At 34.0% G+C, this 9,850-nt stretch overlaps 1 long non-coding RNA gene across 1 annotated transcript; it reads left to right on the forward strand.

Annotated features, from left to right (window-relative positions):
* The first annotated feature begins 202 nt into the window (after positions 1–202).
* On the forward strand, positions 203–2,715 carry LOC127073783 (uncharacterized). The gene is made up of 2 exons (XR_007785866.1): positions 203–759; positions 2,347–2,715. It is a non-coding gene; the product is annotated as an uncharacterized LOC127073783 (long non-coding RNA).
* Positions 2,716–9,850: the final 7,135 nt, after the last annotated feature.

The raw sequence follows: 9,850 nt of genomic DNA on the forward strand, positions 1-9,850 counted from the left end.
ATGAGCTAAAACTGAGTGTTAATATTTCTTAAAAACAAATTGCATGTACACAAAGTGTATTAAAAATCAAAGTCTAATTAAAAAGAAGTTAAAAAGACAAGTAAAAATTAAAAAGAAATTAAAAAGAAATAAAAAGAAAAAGAAATAAAGGAAAAAAGGGTGGGGGTGTGTGAAGTAGAGAAAGGGGGGTCTACAAGGAAAGAATGGGTGTATGCCCATTTCTAGGGCCCAATGTCTCTGGTCTATGATTCAGAATGGGGGTAATATTGAATCTGGGGGTGTAGATGGTATTGAGGTTTGTAGGGTATATTGAGTAAGGTGAATTTTATAGGGATCAAGTTCTTTAGGTTCAAACAGATCATATTCTAATTCATCTCACCGGACCTCCTCCGTCTCCTCCGCACCAGAAATCGCCTCCAGAGGCGTGGAGGTCGTGCTTCCACCAAAGTCACATCACTGAGATCATCTTCCTCGACACAATCTCGATATGACTTTGATTTTCAACAATTCTCATTCACTGCTTTAAATCTAAGCCAAATAACAAATAAACCTAAGTTTCACATCCTAAATTAAACAGTGATTACGCACAAATTCGGTCCTAAAGCTTAGGGCTAAGGCTCCTTAGAGTGGATTCTACATGATGATAACAAGATTAGGACAAGAAGAGATAAAATGGAATACCTCCGAAGCGGAGATTTGCTTCGGTGAATAGTTGAAAAGAAGAAGATGATTACGGAGAGATGGATACTCTTGAATCAGGTATGAATTACGCTCTTATGCTCCTTCCTCTTCTTCTTCACTCCTCTTCTTCTACCTTCAATGGCCTGTAGGATTTTTGTGCTCTCTACGTGAGGTTGAAGAGTAATAGAGAGGTTGAAAACTGAGAGAATTTAGGAGAATGATTCTTGTGTGAGTGATTATGAGATTGTGAGAATCTGATTGATGATGAATCTGTGAGGTGAGGAATAGTTGCAACAGAGATAAATAGAGAGTTGTGAGTGCTGAGGTTGGGCTCTACTCCATTAAAACTTTAATGTGGAGCTTTAATAGAGTATGTTGAATGAGCTTTTGTGAGGGTGAGGAGAATGAGAGTGATGATTCAGAGAGAGAGAGAGATGAAGATGATTGAATGTGATTTTTGCAGAATGATTGGTGACCTCTGAATTGAAGGTCATTAATGTGATTTATAGAGGTTTGATGAATTAACAAAGCTTAACTACGTTAATATGAGTTAGTGAAAATTAGTTTGGAGTTATGACTCTGTTAGTTATGGGGATTAGTGAGAATTCTGTTTAGAGTTAGTTATAGACCAAACTCTGTTAGCTTGATCTTTGTCAAATCCAATTAATTTTTGAAAAAGTTTGTTGGTGTTAGTTGGGAGTTTAAACTCTGTTATTAGTTAGTGTTAGTAAACTAAACCTGAATGTTAGTTAGTAGATGATGAAAGTTAGCTTAATAGAGTTAGTTGGTGGAGATTAGAGTTGATGGAGGTTAACAATGTTAGTGTAATGTTAAGTTCAATTAGGTTCTCTAAGTGTAAGGAAGTTAGGGAGTTTAACAAAAAATGTTAAGTCTGTTGGATCTATTAAATGGAAGTTAGTCAATGTTAAGTTAAATTAGTGAACTAGTTATTTTACTGTTAGTCATTTTTTGCTCTGTTAAATCGATGACTGAGCTATTGTATTAGTCATGCCCTGTTAGAATTATTTTTGCTACAGTTAGTTTATAACTCTGATATTTACTGTTAGTTTGTATGATAAAATATTATTATGTTAAGGTCATCTGAAATTGATTAATGTATGCTTGTATCTCTGAACCTTGGTTTTCCATGCTTAGATCAAAACAAAACTTGCTAAGTGAAAGAAAAGTCATTCTTCTGTTGCACAAATGGTGATGTAATGTTGTTAGTTATTCCCCTTCTAACTCATAACTTATATGTATGCTGCTAGATCCATCATGTTATGCTTTAGATTCTAGGAAAGTTAGGATTCTTGTAGGCTGTTTACAGGTGGTGAAAGGATTGTCTTGGGTAACCAATTCAATAACAGTTTAGATTACTGATTCCATATCTGTTAGCATGTTTGCATCACCACTTCAATGGAAATGTTAGCATAACAGGGCTGTTATTGAGTTCATGCAGGGTCAACACAACATGTGAGTTATCCATGGCTGCTAATGTATTAGACTGTATGAAGCTAATTTTTTTATCCTGTTGCAATCCTACATGACTTGTTAATTATGTGGATGATGGTGAATCCTTGTGGACCCTTAATGAAACATGTGCAAATGTGAATTGTGTTAATGATTGGTTTGAATGGCTCACCTAATTGATGCTTGCTCTTGTAGGTTGGTATGTGTAAAGGATGGCAAGGCATGGCATGGCCAATCAAGGCATGGCTTGAAGAAACTTACACATGAAGTAATCTTGGCATGTGAAGTCAAGGGAGAAGATGGTACAATGAAAAATCAAAGTGAAACTTAGGGTTAGGTTGATGGATTAGGTGAGTTGACTTTGGTCAATTGGTTGACCAAAAAGTCAATAGTTTACCAAAGTCAACTGTAGGTCAAAGTCAATTTTTTTGTAATTTTTGTATGGATTCTTGTAAGTGGTATTGTACAAATGAAATGGACTATCTTGGATGAAAACAACCCTTTTGATTCAAGAACTTTGAATGAATCATGGACTTTGAATGAGAACCATGAGACTTGAACAAATGGACTATGAATGGACCATAAAACTTAAATAAAACATGTATAACAAAACTTTGGACCAAATGAATCATAAGACAAACAGCTATGTCATCAACCATGACCAACAAATGATTAGTTCCAAATAGAAAACTTGATAAATGATTCTAATGGCAATGGCATGATGGAAACTAAAATGATCAAATAATCCCTTTCCAAGGTCTCAATCACAAGATTAATAGACAAACCACATGATAAATAATCTCAAACTTTGAATCTATGGTGATTTGTTTAAAAATGTTAATATGAATGAATGATATACATGTATTTGGTATGAATGTGTGCAAATGAATTTCAAACCAAAATCATATGAAAAGGGAGGGCAAATTTTGGGGTATGACAACATCATACGAGTTGTGTCTAGAGGCATGTCTACTAGTTCAGAGAGGAGATTAGTGGCTTGTCCCAAGCTCAGAGAGGGGGCTCATGAGTTCAGAGAGGGGACCCGGTCTTGAGAGAACCAAATGTTGAGCTGGTACCATATGCATATGCATAAAGTTACATAGTCGAGTTGCATTGTATAACGAGTTATATGTATATTTGTTAAGTGGTGATTGATTGGTGCGTTGGGTGTGAGATTGTAATTGATATACTGTGATTTGAGATTGTGTAGATTATGTTATGTGTTGATATCCTACCTTGCAGTATATGCCTGTTATTATTGAATGTGAGTTCTCACCCCTTCTATTTGAATGTTGCCTTTACATTGGCACCGTATAGATACTCAAGATTAAAGTCGATGCTATGAGTGGAAGCTAGCTCCTGGAACTATTTCTTTTAGTTTCTTTGTTTTAGCTTTGGTTATGCTATGATATGTAACATTGATGAGCGTTTTCTTTGTTTTAGGTTGAGATTTTTGAGAGACGATGTATGCTCTCGTAATTTATGTTTTAGTATGATAAGCATTTGGAGAAGATATATGGTCAATGCTTTTTTTAATAGTGATATGAGATTTAAATTGATGTGTTTTAATTGAGTATTTCCACTTAGATGATACCCTAACTGAAGGTGAGCATGTGATGACATGTGTTGCATATTTATTTAAATTAAGTGTTACATGATCAACATGTGTGTGTTTCGAGATGTGTAACATCTTATGTGTGAAAGTTATCAAAAATATATGATTTAATTATATTTATGCGTTGGGAAAATAGGGTGTTACACCAAAGATAAGTGTGCACAAGCTCAAAAGAAACATTGTATTTGGTAGAAGACAATGGATCATGAATTCTATGTGATTTTCAAAGACAACAAGACTTGCAAAATAAAGTAGTTCCTTTATTAGAGACATTGATATTATAATGTTTTAGATCAAGCATAATGGTAGGAAAATGAACACGACCTAGCCTATAATGCTACACGCTAAGCTTATTTACATTAGATATAATAGAACAAGAAATTGAGCGAACATGCTTATGCAAAGAGAAATACTGCCATGACTAGAAAACATGACCTTGAAGACTCTACTACCAATTGTGGAAAGAAATACAATCCACTTGAATCAAAATAGCCTTCAAGTAAAGTGAGGTTAGAAACATGATACTTAACATAACATTTGATAGAAATAATTTTAAACATAACATTTGGAAACCAAAAGTAAGTTTCTTGTTATGTAAGGAACATAAAATATATCACTTAGAATAATAGGACATGTGTGGTTGTTTTTAGGTATCACACAAGACGAGTCTACACAATGAATGGTTAAGGACTTACCATTTGAAACACACACACGACTATGACCTGCATATTGTTTCTTTATATGCAAGAACTGAGCATAGGGAGTAAGGTGATGATAAGCACCTGCATTAGCAAACCATGTTTTCTTTTCAAGTTCCTCAGGTAAATAGTATTCATGAGTATGTGCCCTGATAACTATGGTATTAGAATCTAAGGTTAAAGCCTCTTGCTTGCCAGTTGAGGTACGTGGAAACTCTGTGAGGTTGGACTGAGCACGTGGTGGAGTGAAGGTTTCATAAAACATGTGATAACATTCAGCAACAACATGACCATATTTCCATACAATTGGCAAGTAGGCATGTTACCTAATGAGAAACAACTTCTACCACGAGTCACACAAACCTTGTAACGGTTCTTTGCAAAATTCTCACACACCACGTGTTTGTTAATTTGTGTGAACCACATTCTAGATACATTAGAGACAACCAATTACTTCCTGAACTTGTCGAGTTTAGCTTCCTGCACATAGAGGAAAGCTTCAACTTCAAAAAGAGTTAGAGGTTCAGGATTTCCCGACATATATTTTATGGCAAAAGGATTATACTCTTGTGGTAAACCGTCAAGTATATAATCAATCTGATATTTCTCTATGATTAAATCTCTAATGGCTAGAAGCGAATTTGCAATAGCTTTTATTCGAATCACATATTCTGTGATTGATTTTTTTTCATTTATTCATGGAATTCAATTTAACACGAAGATGTCTAACACACGCTTTCATAAATTGTTGAGAGGTTCTAGATAAACACAACTTGATCCTACAAAATTCAAGATTCATATTCTTTAGACACATTACCTTCAACCCAATCTTGTTCAAACTTGAATTTCAGTGAAATTTGAAGATTCACTAAAATCTTGTGCACTCTTTCTGTTCGAATGACTCTTTCAACTTGTTGATTCCACATGAGGTAGTTATTATCTTGAAGTTTAATCAAGAGCTTTGGACCAAAATTATGTGATGAAAGTGAATCATAAACGATTGCTTGCGAATAATAAGATAAACTTTCAATTGTTGTAGATGAAGATGATTTGACCATGGAAGCAAGATCAAGGAAGAAGATAAAGATGAAGTTCTTGGATGTTGTGATGATTGTAACAGAAAAAAGTTACAACCATCATGAAGTTGGTTGGAGAGTGGAAGGAATCGAACTAGGTGAATGATACTACAATTGAATGTATGAACTTCTTTTAGCATTGTATATTAATGAGTTAAACCCTTACAATACATTGCTCTTTCACACACACACACACACACACACACACACATATATATATATATATATATATATATATATATATATATATATATATATATATATATAGTTGTAATTTATGAACAATAAACATCCATGGGTATGTTTCAAAATGTCAGGAAAAGTGAAAGTGATTAAATGCGAATAAATGCTTGGGAAATAGTCCCACATAGAAAGTGACACTCACATTAAAAGCCTTTATAAAGAGTTATATTCATTAACTCAACAAAAAGGCAAAAAAGGATAAAATGCCACATGGACAAGTGTGGTGGTCCCAAACATTATGCCAAATGTCTCTTTCATACACCTCCTCGCTGGTATCGCTACAAGCGACACCTGCTCTGGCTCGGGGTCGGGTTCGAAGGCGTGGGCGTAGAGGCGTTAGTGGCGGTTTATAGGTGGCACTTGATCACTTAATAAATCATTCCTAATTAGGAAATCATATCACAAAAATACATATCCTCTTCAGAAAAATCCAGATTCTCTTCCCTATATTCGAGTTTTCATCTGTCTTGTGTAAACTCGAGTATATGATGAATTATTCTAGGTAATCCTGCTTAGAAACTCTAAGACATTCGAGAGTGCTTGAAATACTACAAGGAAAGTGATTTATTCATGTTTCCATCCTAGATCAATTCAATCTAGAAGCTTTATCTAACAGTCTTATAGTAACTCAAATCATGGCCACTGACGCTTCAGTTTCAAGCATCAAAGTGATGAACCTGGACTATCAAGTTGGATCGTTTTGATGGAACAAACTTCACCCGTTCGAATGACAAGATGAAGTTTCTATTGACTACCCTACTAAGTCTTAGATCCATACTTGACATGAATTCTGGAAACCATAAAAGATGACACGGATAAAGTCAAGAAGGAACGAAAGAAACAAAAGGAAGATGAATTGTTGTGTCATGGACATATTTTGAATTCATTATCTAATCTTCTCTATGATGTATACACTGATACTCAATTTGCAACTGAGATCTGAAAAGCATTCGAATTTAAATTCAAGATTGAAGAGGAAGATACGAAAAACTTTTTAATATCTAAATACTTTAATTTTAAAATGTTGGATTCCAAGCCGATTCTTGCACAAGTACACGAGTTACAGGTTCTCGTGAATAAAATAAAAGTTGTAAAAATAAATATTCCAGATGCTTTCCAAGTTGGTGCAATCATTGCAAAATTGTCAACCTTCGTGGAAACGGTACCAAAAGAAATTGCTGCATAGTTCTAAGGATTTATTGTTGGAGAAACTTCAGAAACACCTTCGAATCAAGGAGGAGACGAATGATAGAGAAAGGTCTGAGCCCGTTGATTACTCTAAAGGAAATGTTGTGATTGCAAAAGGTAAGATGAAATATGATGGCATGAAGAACCATCTTGGCACTAATAAGGAACATAACAAGTTCAAGAACACTAGAGGACCAAAAGGACCAAAAGGAAGATGCTATTTGTGCGGAAAACTAGGCCACTTTTCTTGAGACTTCATGCATAACAAGCCCAAAAACAAAGTTAATGTTGTTCATGCAAATGATGACATAACTTCTACGATGAGCAAGATTATGGCAATCAAAGGCAAAGTACAAGTATAGTGGTATGATACATGTGCTACGTGCATGTTTCTTATGACAAAGCATCATTTAGAGCCTATTATGAAGTAAATGATGGACAAGAAGTGTAGATGGGAAATGAAGTATGATCTAGAGTCGTTGGAATGGGATTCGTCGAACTAAATTTCACTTCCTGAAAGAAGGTCATTCTTGTCAATGTGCTTCATGTCCCCGACATGAATATGAACCTTGTTAGTCGGGACTTGTTGGGGAAACTGGGTATTAAGTCTATATATGAATCATGTAAACTAATATTAACCTGTAACAGTGTATTTGTAGGAAAAGGATATTTCGTATAGGGAATGATCAAGCTCTATACTACCGATAATATTATGAATAAAATTTATAATTCTTCTTATATGCTTGAATCTATTTCTTTATCGCATTCTAAATTAGCACATATTGGTATTAGTACTATGAATAGACTCATTAAATCCGGATTGATATCATGCAATATTCATGATTTTGAAAAATGTGAAAAATGTGTTAAATAAAAAATGATTAAGAAACCTTTGAAAAGTTTTGAAAGAAAATCAAATTTGCTTGAACTTGTGCAGTATGATTTGCGTGAATTTATTGGCATGTTAACCCGTGGGGGAAACCAATATTTCATAACCTTTATCGATGATTGCTTTAGGTTCACACATGTATACATTTTAAAGCATAAAGATGTTGCTTTTGATTTCTCTAAAACTTATAAATCGGAAGTAGAAAATCAGTTAAGTAGAGGTATCAAAGTCTTAGAAGTGATACGGGCGGTGAATAATTTTCTACAGAATTTGATGCTATTTATGAAGAATATGGCATTATAAATGAATGTTTTGCACCTCGTACACCACAACAAAATGGTCTAGCTGAGAGAAAATATCGAACATATCAAGAAATCATAAATGTTATGTTAACGCATTTGAGTTGCCATTTAATTTGTGGGGTGAAGCATTACTATCCACATGTCATATAATGAACATGATTCCTTTAAAGATAACAAGTATTTCTCCATATGAGATATAGAAAGGCAGATCACCAAATATCAGTTATTTTAGAGAGTGGGGGTGTGTAGCATATTACAAAAATATGGATCCTAAAAGAACTAAATTGGGTCCTCAAGGGATCAAATTTGCTTTCATAGGACATGCATCCAACAACAAAGCATATAGACTTTTAAATTTGGTGTCTAATGTAATCGTTGAATCCCGAGATGTGGAGTTCTTTGAAAACCTTATCATGAAGGATGAGGAATCTAAGATTCCCACGAATGAAGAATATCGTGATGAAGATTCTCCATAAATTGTTAAAATACAACCCAAAAGTATTTCACAGATTATTGAAATACAACCCGAATCTATGATAAGAAAAAGAGCCCGAAAAGCTAAAGTTCTAGGACCCAGTGAAATCGATTCTCAACTCATTTCCTTTTATCCAGTTGAAGGAAATTGAGAGAATGTTGTTCATAAGATTCTTATCATTATTCAATTAGAGAATAATCTTAAAACCTATAAAGAAGTAGTGGCTTCAAGGGTCTCTTCTTTTTTGAAATATGTTATCCAAGACAAAATGGATTCGATTATTTAAAACCACACTTGGGAACTTGTCGATCTTCAAAAGGGTTTAAATCCCATTGGATGTAAATGGGTGTTTAAAAATAAGTATCATAGTGATGGTACATTAAACACCTACAAGGCTATATTAGTATCAAAAGGGTTCATACAAAAATAAGGTGTTGATTATTTCGACACATATGCACTAGTAGCAGGGACGACGATAATAAAAGTAATATTTGTATTAGATTCTTTGAATGACCTTATAGTTCATCAAATAGATGTTAAATAACATTTTTAAATGGACATCTCGATGAGGAAATCTACATGAAACAAACAAAAGGTTACGTGCTTCCTGGAAATGAACAAAAGGTATGCAAACTTGTCAAATCCTTATATGGTTTAAAACATGCACCAAAATAATGGCATCAAAAGTTTGACTATGTCATAATTTCAAATGGATTTACTCCAAATTCTTGTGACAAATTTTTGTACACAAAGGTGGGTGGAAACGTTGTAATATTTTTGTGTCTTTATTTTGATCATATGTTGATCATTAGCAATGAGATGAGTGAAATTTAGAAACAAAGAGATTTATAACTTCCACATTCTTGATGAAAGATCTTGGACTAGTTGACACTCTTTTAAGGATCAATTTAAAACAAAATAGTGAAGTTATGAACTTAGTCAAACACATTATATTGAGGAAATGTTGGATAAGTTCAAACACCTACACTTTAAGGAAGTAAACACTCCATTTGATCCTAGTGTCAAACTTCAAAAGAACAATGGAAGGATTATGGCCCAATTGGAATATGCAAGTGTAATTGGATGTCTAGTGTATTTAATGTAATGCGCAAGACCTGACATATCATTTGCAGTTAGTAAGATGAGTAGATTTACTAGTAATCTAAATTGTTAACATTGGAAGGCCATAACTAGGATTTTATGTTACCTCTTA

The sequence above is a fragment of the Lathyrus oleraceus genome, chromosome 4, assembly GCF_024323335.1.
Source record: "Lathyrus oleraceus cultivar Zhongwan6 chromosome 4, CAAS_Psat_ZW6_1.0, whole genome shotgun sequence".
Lineage (NCBI taxonomy): Eukaryota > Viridiplantae > Streptophyta > Magnoliopsida > Fabales > Fabaceae > Lathyrus > Lathyrus oleraceus.